Source organism: Carlito syrichta, unplaced genomic scaffold (genome assembly GCF_000164805.1).
Source record: "Carlito syrichta isolate Samal-C Ts95f unplaced genomic scaffold, Tarsius_syrichta-2.0.1 Scaffold169442, whole genome shotgun sequence".
Lineage (NCBI taxonomy): Eukaryota > Metazoa > Chordata > Mammalia > Primates > Tarsiidae > Carlito > Carlito syrichta.
This window is the reverse complement of record NW_007113538.1, coordinates 596-12555: the sequence shown is the minus strand read 5'-3', so window position 1 is coordinate 12555 and position 11960 is coordinate 596. Positions and strand designations below refer to the sequence as shown.

The following is an 11960-nucleotide window of genomic DNA, read 5'->3' as shown; positions in this document are numbered from 1 at the left end:
CACTGCACTCCAGTCTGGGCGACAGAGTAAGACTCCAACTCAAAAACAAACAAACAAAAAAAAGTGAAAGCACAGGACAACCCCGAGGTCTCCTCTCACTGTGGGAGCTTTCCTGTCCTCTGGATAAATCCTGCTTTCATACACACACACACACACACACACACACACACACACACAAGTGAAGACACAAGCACACACTAGCCTAGGCCTGCCCAGGGTCAAACTCATCAACATCACTTTCACCACATTTTGTCTCCCTGGAAGGTCTTCAGGGGCAGGAACACACATAACTCAGAGGGGCTGCCACCTCCTATGACGACAACGTCTTCTTCTGACACGCCTCCCGAAGGACCTGCCCGGGGCTGTCTGACAGTTTTTTGTGTAAGTAGGCATACACTCTAAAACAATGATAAAAAGCACAGTAAAGACATAAGCCATAACACGGTCATGTGTTATCATTATCAAGTGTTATGTGCCCTGCACAACCGTACGTGCTATACTTTTAGACGACGGGCAGCGGAGTAGGTGTGTTTACACCAGCAGCGCCCAAACACGTGAACAATGTGTTGCGTACGACCTTATGATGGCACGTTGTCACCAGGTGACAGAGTTTTTCATCTCCACGGTAATCCTACGGGACTGCCTTCCTATATGGCATCTGTCATGAACCGAAAAGCCATTCTGTGTCTCGACTGTCCTTGGGACCGTGGCCCCACCAGGCCCACCTGCCAGACCTTGACCAGGCGCTGACCGATCTGATTCCCCGATGCCTGTCTCCCAGCCACCGAAATATATCCGTCCTCTGTCCAGTTCCCCATGCAGCCTGCAGGATCGCTGGCCACTTGAGTATTGAAAGAGAGACCATCAGTGCTGAGCACAGGGGCCCAGGAGAGGCCAGGGTGACACGCTCCCCCGCCACACTGAGCAGGACAGTCACCGCTGAGAGACAGAAAGCCAGAGAGCCCCACTCAGAGCCCAGCTGTGCCCCGGCCTCTCGGCTCCTGCCCCCGAGCTCCAGGAGCCACGTGGTGACAGATGAGGAACGGCGGGACTCCTCCACAGTCGCCCACCACCGACCCACCCCCGGCCGCCAGGTGGGGGCTGCCAGGTGGGGACAGGACAGAAGCACCGCCATTCTCCTCGGGCCACACCTGCATCCTGCGCTCCAGGCCCGAGCCCTCCCAGGTGGCGGGGGCTCGCACCCGCACGGCTGTCCTCCCTAAGGCTGCCACCTCCTCCCCACCTGCCGGAGGCCCACCCTCCGCCTGGCTCAGCCCTGCTCCTCGCCGAGAGAGGGCTGACCGGGAGGGGGCGCCCTGGGCTCCCTGTACGTGCATGGCTGCCTCTCCCCTGGAGCCTCGGCGCTCATCGGGTCTCCCCTCAGGCCCGGGGGGTGGCCCCCCATGTGGCCACTCCAGGTGCCGCCTCCCCCCCGTGGGCCCCGCGCTCACTCCCCCACGTGGCCCATTCCCACAGCTTCGACTCCTCTGGGAAGGAGGCCTGAGAAGAGAGCCTGGCTTGGGATCAGGGCTCTGGGTCTGCAGCCCCTGCACTCGCTGGGCCTCTGGCCAGCTCCTCCCCAGCCCTGGCCCACCGCAAGGTCCTGGAGGGGCCATGAAGAACGGGAAGGGGTGGGGAAGGCCACACTCTGTGAGTCTAAGTTGTGGCAGCAAGCCAGGGCCCCAGGGTGCCCTGAGCGTGCTCTAAACACACGAACTAATCGCCAGCATTTACAAATTGCGAGCTGTCGCATAACATTCCAGACCCTGGGCTTCTCTTAGAGAGACCCAAGTCATGGCCCTGCTGGGCCTCCAAGGCCCAGGGCCTCGTGGGAGGGGGACAAACCAGTGGGGCCCTGCGCTTGAGACGTGGGCCTCTGGTCCCCACGGACACCGCCTGTCCCGTGGCTCCTCCACTGGGGGCACCTGGCTCCGGTTCTGCTGCATGCGCGTCCCCAAGGTCTGCGGGCCACAGTCTCTGGAGCCACAGCAGGGACCCCACCCTGGGGGAAGGTCTTCACCCTTCGGATCCCCATGGAATCCCCGACACTCGGCAAACCCTGGTCAGAGCGTGTGGCCCCGGGCGGGCGAGCCGGGCAGGCGAGAGGAGGCTGGAAGCAGGGCGAGCCGGCTTTTCTCCAAGGTCAGGGCCTCTGTCGGGGACTCCTGCCCTTCCAGCCAATCCTACCCACCACCACACGGCAGAGCCCCAGAGACTCCCAGCTTCCCTAACTCCACGCCTGGGGCTGAGGGCAAGCACAGCACTCCGGGCCTGCCAGCCCTGCCAGCCCTGCCCTGAGCCCGGCCTTGGCCCTCAAGGGCCAGAGACCCAGAGCAGTCTTGAAGCCTCAGCCCGCCAACAGCGGGCAGCGTCTACCAGCGGGAGGTGGACGAGCCCGGGGCAAAGGGCCGAGTCTGCGGCCAGCAGACACAGCTTCACTGGTGTCAGGGACCTCAGACAACTCACCTAACCTGCCCGGGCCTTACTAACCTCACCGAAAAAAGGTCATAATGATGTCACCCGGCCTCACTGGGCTGTCGTGAGGCTTGGCAGACTGAGGCACGCACAGGGTGATCGCAGCACCTGGCACGCGACAAACGTGCCACTGGCGCAGGGGACCCCACGAGGCAGACGAAGGGAGCCCGGTGTGCAGACCCAGCAGGGGAAGGTGGCCTTTTGGCCAGGCTGTGCGGCAGAGGGCGGGCTCTCCAGCTCTGACATCTGCCGTCCTGGTTGCGGGGCTGGAGCAAGAGCGCGGCGTGGGGAGGGGACGCCCGTGAGGCACGCCCTGCTGCCATCTGGAGCCGCTGGAGTGACACAGTGGGGGAGGGCTGGGGCCGATACCCCCGCCCAGCCCCACAGGCCCGGCCCCTTGGCTCCTTCACCGGAGGGCACCGCTCCGGCCACCAGAGGGGACACACATCCGTTCTCCGAAACACAAACACAAATTCATCCCCCGCCTGTCCCCCGGGGTGCAGCAACCCTCTGGCAGGAGAGAGAAGGTGGCAAGTGGCCCCGCGCGGCGGCGGCTCTGGGCTGACTAACATTATCCCCGCAGCTCTTCTCCAGCATCCTGAGATGACGGGCCCTGTGTCACAGATGTGGAAGCGGAGGATCAGAGAGGGCGAGTCACTCACTGAGACCACACAGCTGGGAACAGCAGAAGCAGGACTTCACCCTCTGAGGGCCAAGGCAGGCGCGGCCTTCAGCGCAACAGCCCCAAGTCCAGCTTCCCATCATGGAGACCCCGGAGAAGATAGGGGTGGAGGTCCCAGCAGAGCCCAGCCCACACCATTCTGACCTCTGCCAGAATCCTCCCGTTGAGGCCCCAGATGCTGCAGGTCAGAGGACCAAGAGGCCACACAAGCCTTCCTGGGCCCAGACAGGGAGCTCCCCAGGGAAGCAACCCAGACCCCGAGCTGCCATTTGCTGGGGATCCCAGGATTCTGGAAGGCTCTGGGTTCAGGAGGCCAAGGACTCCCGGCGTGGTTCAGCCTCAGGACAGCTGCATCTGCTGCCTCAGCCCGGGTATGGGAGCAGGATCCAGTCCACAACTTGGAGGCCGCTGCCCTCCTAGCAAAGCCCCAGGCTGGAATTCCGTCACCCAGGATATCAGCTACCCTGCGACAGTCCGCGACAGTCCCCAACACCGTGTCCAACGCAAGCTTTCTTCTAAGTGAAAACACAGCTCCAGGAGGGAGCCAGCAGGAAGCCCCTTTTACGGATGGGGAGACCAAGGACCAGGGCAGCTAAGCAATTCGCCCGAAGCCACGCAGCGAGTGAGGGGCGGAGCCAGCCTCCAACCTGGGTGACCAAGCAGGAGATCCAGAGATGCTTATGTGCCCACAGATCTGGGTTCAGAGCTGGGCCCAACAGCCATTTGCCCTGGGCCACGGCCAAACACAGGGCTCCCCACTTGTCGGAAGGGACTTTTCATCCCTTTCCTGCAAGATGGTTGTGAGGACTAAATGGCATGAAGCATGTGAAGCACCTGGCACGGCTCTGACACCCTGATTCTCCTTCCCTTAATCGACCCAGACCACTGCAAAGCAAACACTGTAACGTGACCACTGCAATGTGACCGCTGCAACCACTGCAGTGTGACTGCGGCAACATCCACTGCAATGGACTGCTGCACTCCAACCACTGCAAGGCAGTCACTGCACTGCGACTACTGCTATACCCACTGCTATGTGGTCGCTGCAATGTGATCACCGCAATACAATCACTGCAGCACAACCACTGCAACACCCATTGCAGTACCTTCTGCAACGTGGCCATGGCAGCACCCACTGCAAAGTGACCACTGCAATGAGACCACTCCAACACCCACTACAATGCTCACCACAATGCCTGCTACAACACCTACTACAATGCAACCATTGCAATGCAATCACTGGAACGTGACTGCTGCAATGCCCACTGCAATGCAACCACTACAATGCAACCACTGCAATGCAACTGCTGCAATGCCCACTGCACCATGACTGCTGCAGTGCAACCATTGCGATGCAACTGCTACAATGCAACTACTGCAATGCCCACTGCAAGCAACCACTGCAGCACAACCACTGCAACTCAACCACAATGCAGCCACTACAACACCCACTGCAATGTGACTGCTGCAATGCAACTACTGCAATGCAACCACCACAACATGACTACTGCAACAGTCACTGCAATCCAATCACTGCAATGCCCGCTGCAATGTGACCATGACAACACTCACTGCAACATGACCACTGTAATGTGGTCACTGCAACACCCACTGCAATGCACACTGCAACCACTGCAACACAACTGCTGCAACGCAACCACCGCGATGTAACCACTGCAATGCCCGCTGCAACGTGACCAATGCAATACCCACTACAACGTGACCAATGCAACACGACTCTAACAATTCTCGGTAAGGGGAGCCGCTGAACCTGGGTTGGCCTCCTGTCTGGGCTGGCAGCAGAATGTGGCACAAGCACTGGTTATGCTCATTCTGAGCCTATGTGCGAGGGTTCTCGAGTGCTGAAGATTATGACCGACATGCTGCCTCGCCTCCCCTCTGCACCTGGCTCTCCAACAGGGAGATCCTGTGGTCTGTCCTCTACTGGAAGCTGGACGGCTCTCAGCTCAAACCACCTCCCGGCCTTGGGGCCAGCAGGATTCCAAGGTGACACCTCCTTCCAGGAACGCCTTCTGCAATGGCGTGTTTAAAATTTCAGCCTGCTTGCCTGGAACTGCCCGAATACTACCTGCCGTATGTCCCCCGCCCTGAACTGCAATAAAAGCAAAAGCCCAGGCCCACATCCCTCTTCCTCCTTCCGTCCTCGGCTTCGCGTGTGGCCTCCACACCTCTCAGGACCTGCAAGCAACAAAATCTTTATTTCCATCCTGTGTCTCCTAATCGCTGAAGGGGTGCTCTCCATCTTGACCCCAAGTGAAGCACCTGTGTTTCTCATCTTTCTCTTGCCCCCATTTCCACAGTGAACACAAGCCAGGGCTAACCCGTGGGAGGAAAAGAAACCACGTGGAGCAGACACAGCCATCCTGGTGAAGGCCTCGTGCACCAGCTGAGCCGTCAGCCTACCCCAGACACAGCTCAAGCCCAGCTGACATCGGCCACGCAGGGCCGGGTCTGTGAACTGCCCAGCTGACCCATGGACTTGGAGCAAAAGGCAATGTATGTTTTGTGTGCTACAGAGGTGCTGGCATTGGCGGTCACCTGTGTTACTATGGCCATAGATCATTTCTACCATGACTGAGATGTGTCTCAGAAGAAAAGACTGGCACTGGCTTGGTGAGAATGGCAGGAAGACCACCCCACAGCCCCCATAGCTGTTGGCGGGTGTGTGGCCCGTGGGACTCACTGGGGAGCCCCCCACAGGGCAGGCGAAGAGCAAGGCCCGTGCCAATCCAGCCACTGTGAGAAGCCGTCTTCCGCCTCCAGCCCGGCGAGGGTTGGCAAGCCATACGCAGCCTGCTCCATGTCTTCCTAGCACATGTCACCATCTAACGCTCGATGGGTGCCCATGCTCCCTGCACTGACTGGGTCTCCCCTCCCCAGGGGCAGCTCCACGAGGGAGGGAGCCATGCCCATCCTGCCCACTGCTGTCTCCCCGCGCCCACAGCCGCAAGGTGGGCACGCCACGAACGTTGGCACCGTCCCACACAGCACAGGAACCTTCCACACAGGGACGGCAAAAGTGCCAAGGCACATGGGTAGCTGAAGCAGGCACGGAACTGTATGGCATGCATCCCACGTGAGTAATCCTGAAAAAATGTGCACACACCAGTGTGCTTATGGCTGCACTGACCAGTGGCTCCCAAATGTGGTCCTGGCCCAGGGGGTCTCCAAGACGCTTTCGGGGATCCCTGAGCCAAGATTATTTTCATCACAACATGAAGATCTTAGCTGCCTTCTTCCTGCTCTGTCCTAGAGTACAGTGGACAGTGGAGCTTTCCAGAGACTCCATGACGCTGGGGTGAAGCTATCCACACTCTCACGGCTAACGAAACATGTGCTCGTGCATTCTAGAGCCTTCTGAAGTAACCTCACGAAAGCAGGCTCGGCATCACTCGCCATCACGGAAACGCTAGTCAAAACCACGAGACGCCGCTTCACATCCACTGGGACAGCCACACCCACAGGCGTCGGCAAGGAGGCGGGAGACCAGAAGCCTTGTGCGTGGCTGGTGGGAAGACAAAGAGGTGCAGGCACCCTGGGAACGTGGCATCTGTCCACCAGATAAACAGGTGAAGGGGTTGAAACAGCGTGGTGCATTCGAACCACGGCATATAACTCAGCCCCAGAAAGGAATTCAGAGCTGACACAGCTGCCACGCGGGTGAGCCTCCAGCCCACCGCGCCAACAGAAAGAAGAGTCTCAGACCAAGACCACGTGTTGTCTGATTCTTGGATGTCCCGGGAATCCCCAGAGAAGCAAGGCCACAGGGACAGAAGGCAGAGAAGCGGCTGCCAGGGGCTGGGAGGAGGAGAGGCTGGAAAGTGACGGCTCCAGACCATGAGGCTTCTTTCTGGGGTGATGAAAACGTCCGGAAGTTGGAGCTTATGATGTCTGCACAGCTCTGTGAAGGCACCACACCCAGTGGCCTGTACACACTCAGTGGGCAGACCTCGTGACATGCAAATAGCATCTCAGTAAGGCGGTTTGGAAAGCAAGCAAGCAAGCAAGCAGAGTTGTAAAAGTTAAGACAAACCCATCACAGTCCTAGCCTTGACCCAGACCCTCACTGCGGGTGCAGCTGTGAAATGCCCTCGTTCCCTCCAGGCAGGCGCGCGCGGGGAGGGCCCAGCTACTGGCCACCAAGACCCACCCCGACCTCCAGGTCCCCTGTGGGAGCCACAAGCCCACTCCCCCACCCCCACTGGGAGACCAGGGCCCTTGCCACCGGCCCTACCTCCAGAAAAGCCCCCACCCCAGGGGGACAGTCTTCCCTCCATAAAACGGGATGGCTGCAAGGACTCTGCCAAGGCGGCCGCAGGGTGAGGCTCTGTTTCTGACGGTGCCCCTGAATCCAGCTGCTGACTAGGCCGGCCGGCCGTGAGGCCCAGGACAGCTGGCCTAAAGGGCACCTGTCCAGTCTGAGGACACCTCCTCAGTGCCCCTAAAGGCAGACGGCGACATCTGCCAGGTTTTCAGCAACACCAGCCAGAAAGCCGAATTCTCTTGACGTCTTCCCACTTTGAAGCGCCTGCAGCCACGTCTAATACTCGTGACTACGCTCTGCAAAAGAAGCTCACAGGTGGACAGAGGCACAGTGGGCAGCCGTGAGCAGGACTGCCAGCCAAGCCCGCCGGCAGGTTGGGGGGCACCAGCTGGGCCCTCCCTCCACAAGGCCCCAGCAGACGGCACCCCAGCAGTCCTCAGGGCGGTGCCCTGTGCTCAGAGCCACCAAGAGGCGGCGGGGCTCAGAGGGGTGTCGAGGGCACACAGCCAGCAAGGGGGGCCCAGAGCCCACGCGGACCTCTGCACTCCCGACTCGGCACTCTCAGAGCGGCCTGCATCTGGCGCGTGGCAGCAGGCAGCCAGCACTGAAGCAGCTGGCCTCCCAACGCGCCGGCCCAGGCCTCCTGGGCACCATTCGTGGCCGTTCCCAGCAGACTCTCTGTGGCCCTGGCACAGCCAAGCACCCCATTTCAAGGCCTGCGGGCGAGGAAGGAGAGGGGCGCCTGAGACCCCCGACACCCGCCTCACAGGGCCCTGCTGCTGAGCAGGCGACAGCCCTGGAGGCCGACCTCTCCCCGCTGCCCCAGGCGCCTGGAGCTCCCGCAGGGGGCGGCTCCGTCACACCAGCCAGGGGCTCAGGGACGCAGGGTCCCGGTCCGGCTCCCTCGGGGCCCTGGCAGCACCCACGGGCTCCTCAGACCCTCACAGGCTTACACGGGAGAAGAGAATCTGCAGAAGTCCTCCAGGGAACAGGGTCGAGTCCAGGCAGGTCGCTGCATGCTGCCACAGCCTGATTCTGGGGGCCTCAGAGACGCGCCTGTGTTCTCCTCCCTGCCCCTGGAAAGGACACCTCAAGACACACATCGGGGCATGCCAGCCCCCGCCTTGTGCCTTCCATGGCTCCTTCCTACCCTGGGGACAGAGGCCCGTGTCTTCATCCTGAGAACGCACACGTCACCCTGGGCCTGGCTGCCCTCTCCAGCCTCTTCTCACACCCCCCAGAGCTTCTCTTCCATCAGGTTCAGCTCCCTCTGGCCGCAGGACCTTGGCATGCGCTGTCCCCCCGTCTGGAGCGCCCTCTCCTCACCACTTCCCACCACTCCCCACCACCCCAGGAGGAGTCAGATCCCTGCAGACAGGCTTGCAAAGCACTGCTGGGAACTTCACGCCGGGGTGACGCTGGCTTCTTGATCTCCCCCGCTAAACCCTAAACTCCTAGAGGGCAGGGGCTGGGCCCTGCATCCGGGCCCACGCACACATTGGGTGCCCAAACACGACCGCCAGGGCTGGAGGATGCCAAGAGTGCCGCTGAGGCCTGGGCCCACCACCTTCCGCCCCGCGTCCACAGGCAAGTGGCCTGGGCTCTCAGAAGCCCACCTTCCACCCCCGCAGACCGAGCGGGGCTGCTGCGAGGAATAAAGGCTCCAGACCCAGCGCTCGCCACCACGCCTGGCCCACGTCGCACGCTAGGCGGCATCTGCAACTGACGGAAGCAGGCGCTTGACCCTGAGGAGCCTCTCTGTCAGCAGAGCGCCACAGCGCCGAGACCCTGCCCCAGACTCCGGCTCCATGGGGCCCCGGGAAAGAGCCCCTTTCCTGCCACGCATCCCCGACGCCTGCAGAGGTTGTGCTGAGACCTCCAGGGCGGGGGTTGCCTCCGGCTGCTCCTGGAACCCTGAGCTCCTGAGGGGCCTGCCCCGGGTCCCCTCCACCCTGCCCTCCACCGTGCCAGCCCTGTGGAGATGCTGCCCTCACAGAGCCCCCCGAATGACAGCAGGCGCCAGGCCCTTCTCCCCCGCCTGCGGGCCGGGCATGTGGCTTCCATTAGGCCACATCTGGACACACTCAGCAGCAGGGACGGCCCGGCCCAAAGGCAGGACCCCCGCCCCAGCCAGGCCTGGGCGACGGCTGGGAACTGCCTTCTCTGGGCCGGGGACAGCCACGGCAACACGGCGGGGGGGTCGCTTCCAGCCCCACCACGTCCCCTCAGCAGGCCCCAGGGCTGAGCAAGGCAAAGCCACTGCCCAGCTTCCCCCGACACAGGGCTCCTCCACCACCCAGATCCGAGGGCTCTCGGGGCCCAAACCACACGTGCCCCAGCGTGCTCCACCAGGAGGCCCGACCCCAGCCCGCGTGGCACCCGCGTGGCACTCGCGTCCCACACCCCATGCTGCGTGCACACGCTGGGGCCGGGGCTCAACCTGTGTTTGCAAAGCGCCCCACGCCCTCCTCCCTCGCGGGGACCCCGAGGGCCGGGCCGGGCCACTGGGTCGACTCTGCCGTGTCCACTGGGTCAACCCCAGCGGCATCTGTTGGAGAAGGGAGCGGCTGGGACAGGATGGCCAACAACCAGCACTGATGCTTGAACGCTCCTGCAAGCATTTGACACGAATTAGCATGCCTGATCCACAGAACAGCCCGTGACGCAGGGACTTCCCTGAGGCGCACACATGGAAACGCTGAAGCAAAGACAAAACCGTGAGCCGCGTGCCCGCGTTACAGGGGTGGGGGAGCCAGAGCCCATGAGCTGGGGCATGATGAGGAGCCCCCAGGACAGAGGGGCCAGAAATGGGGTGTGGTACGGCTGTCTCCTGTCTCCCCCGCCAAGTTTTCGCTCCTGGCCCCGTTTAAGTCCACCCCGGCCCTGACGCCTCAGCCCTTCTGTGTCCCACACGGAGGAGGGGACAGCTGCTGTCCATGCCAGGCTCGCGCCAGGCTCTGGGCCTGTGTGTGCGCCAGGCCCTGCCAGGACAGCCCTCAGCCAGGAGAAGGGTACTCGGACCCATCCCCTGGCAGCCCTCATCCGAGGCCATGCCCCAAAATCCATCTGGGAAAGCTCCGGGCAGAGGGGAGAGAAGGCTCCTGGGAACAAAGCTGTCCCAGGATCCCGATGCCTGGAACCAGAGAGGCCCTGGCAGCACATGGCGGGGCGAAGCAGCAGCTGTGGCTGTCCTGGAAACCGGGAGGCCGGCTGCAGCCGAGACACACGGCATGCCCCACGCTCCTGAGCCAGGCTGCGGGCCCACCCAGGGCCCACGCACTCCGGGACGCCCCTCCGCAGGCCCACCACCCCCACTCGGCCTGGAGTCACAAGCCATAACCCCGGGCTGCGCTAGCTTAGAGTGGGGAGAGGGAGCCACCTCTCCCGCTCGCCCAGGGAGTCGCGTCACGGCAGGGGCAGCCTGGCCCTGGGAGGCCTGGAGGAATCGCAGAGCCCCGCTTTCCCCAGGCTGCATGCGCACAGGCCACGCCCACAGTCTGTGCCCAGCGAGGACCGCCGGAGGACCCAATAGCAGAGAAGCAATTAAGAGCTTGCGCCAGGCCAGGCACCTGCGGGCAGCAGGATGGGCAGGCAGGAACACTGCAGAGATCCCAGGGCCCTTCGTGGCCCCCTCCAGGATGCCTTCCCAGATACCACACAGGCGTCTCTCCCTCACAGCCCCCAGCCGGCGGACCAATTCCCAGGGCCACCCCACACTGGCACCTAATGAAGGCTTGCAGAGCAATGACATGGGAACGAACAAGACGCGGGCTTCCTGCTGTGGGGAGAGATCTCTAGAAACCAGACGCCTCCCCAGAGCACCCTCGAAAGAGAGGCTGGGGTGAGACACAACACAAAGGTTGAGGGGAGGGCTTCCTAGAGGAGGTGCTGTCTGCGCTGGCCAAGAACAGTGTAGACAGGGCTTGGAACAGGAGAACCAGGGTGCAGGGGGATGACTGAGAAGGGGTGACCAAGGAGCCCCTGTCAGTTCACATATGTATTCACCCAACACTTATAGAGCACCCACTGTGTGCAGGCCCTGCTGGAGGCCACTGGGCTCACTGACCGTGACAGGCGTGATTCCCACTCTCACCTCATGGAGATTACATTCTACCAGGAGAGAAAAGCAACAAACCAGCACGCAGGGATTGCCTGCTCTCACGGCAGGCACAGCTAAGAGAAACTTTAGCAGGGCAGGAGGGACGGTGGATCGTCAGGGAAGGTGAGAGAGGCCTGGGCAGACTGCTGAATGGAGGGCAGGGACGAGCCCCCAGCCGCCTAGACGGGCATTTCGGGAAGACAAACGGCACAGGCAAACGCCCTGGGGAAAGGGGCCAGGACAGTAGAGCCAGCCGAGCAGGGTCCAGGAGGTTCCAGGGAGGCTACACGGGGCCTGTGGCCCGTGAGGGCTTTGGCTTCTGCTCTAGGGGAGGGGCAGCCACGGCCGGGCGACGAGCAGAGAAGGTGCTCACAGGGGCGGCGTGCACAGTCCCAGGCGCCTGACCAGGGAGTGGCAGG

General features: G+C 62.1%; 1 protein-coding gene across 1 annotated transcript in view; it reads right to left on the bottom strand.

Annotated features, from left to right (window-relative positions):
• Positions 1-11960, bottom strand: part of LOC103252709 (fibulin-2-like) — a gene marked incomplete at its 5' end in the record, with an annotated part of 44876 nt that overhangs the window by 32428 nt on the left and 488 nt on the right. The gene's annotated exons all lie outside the window — the stretch shown is intronic.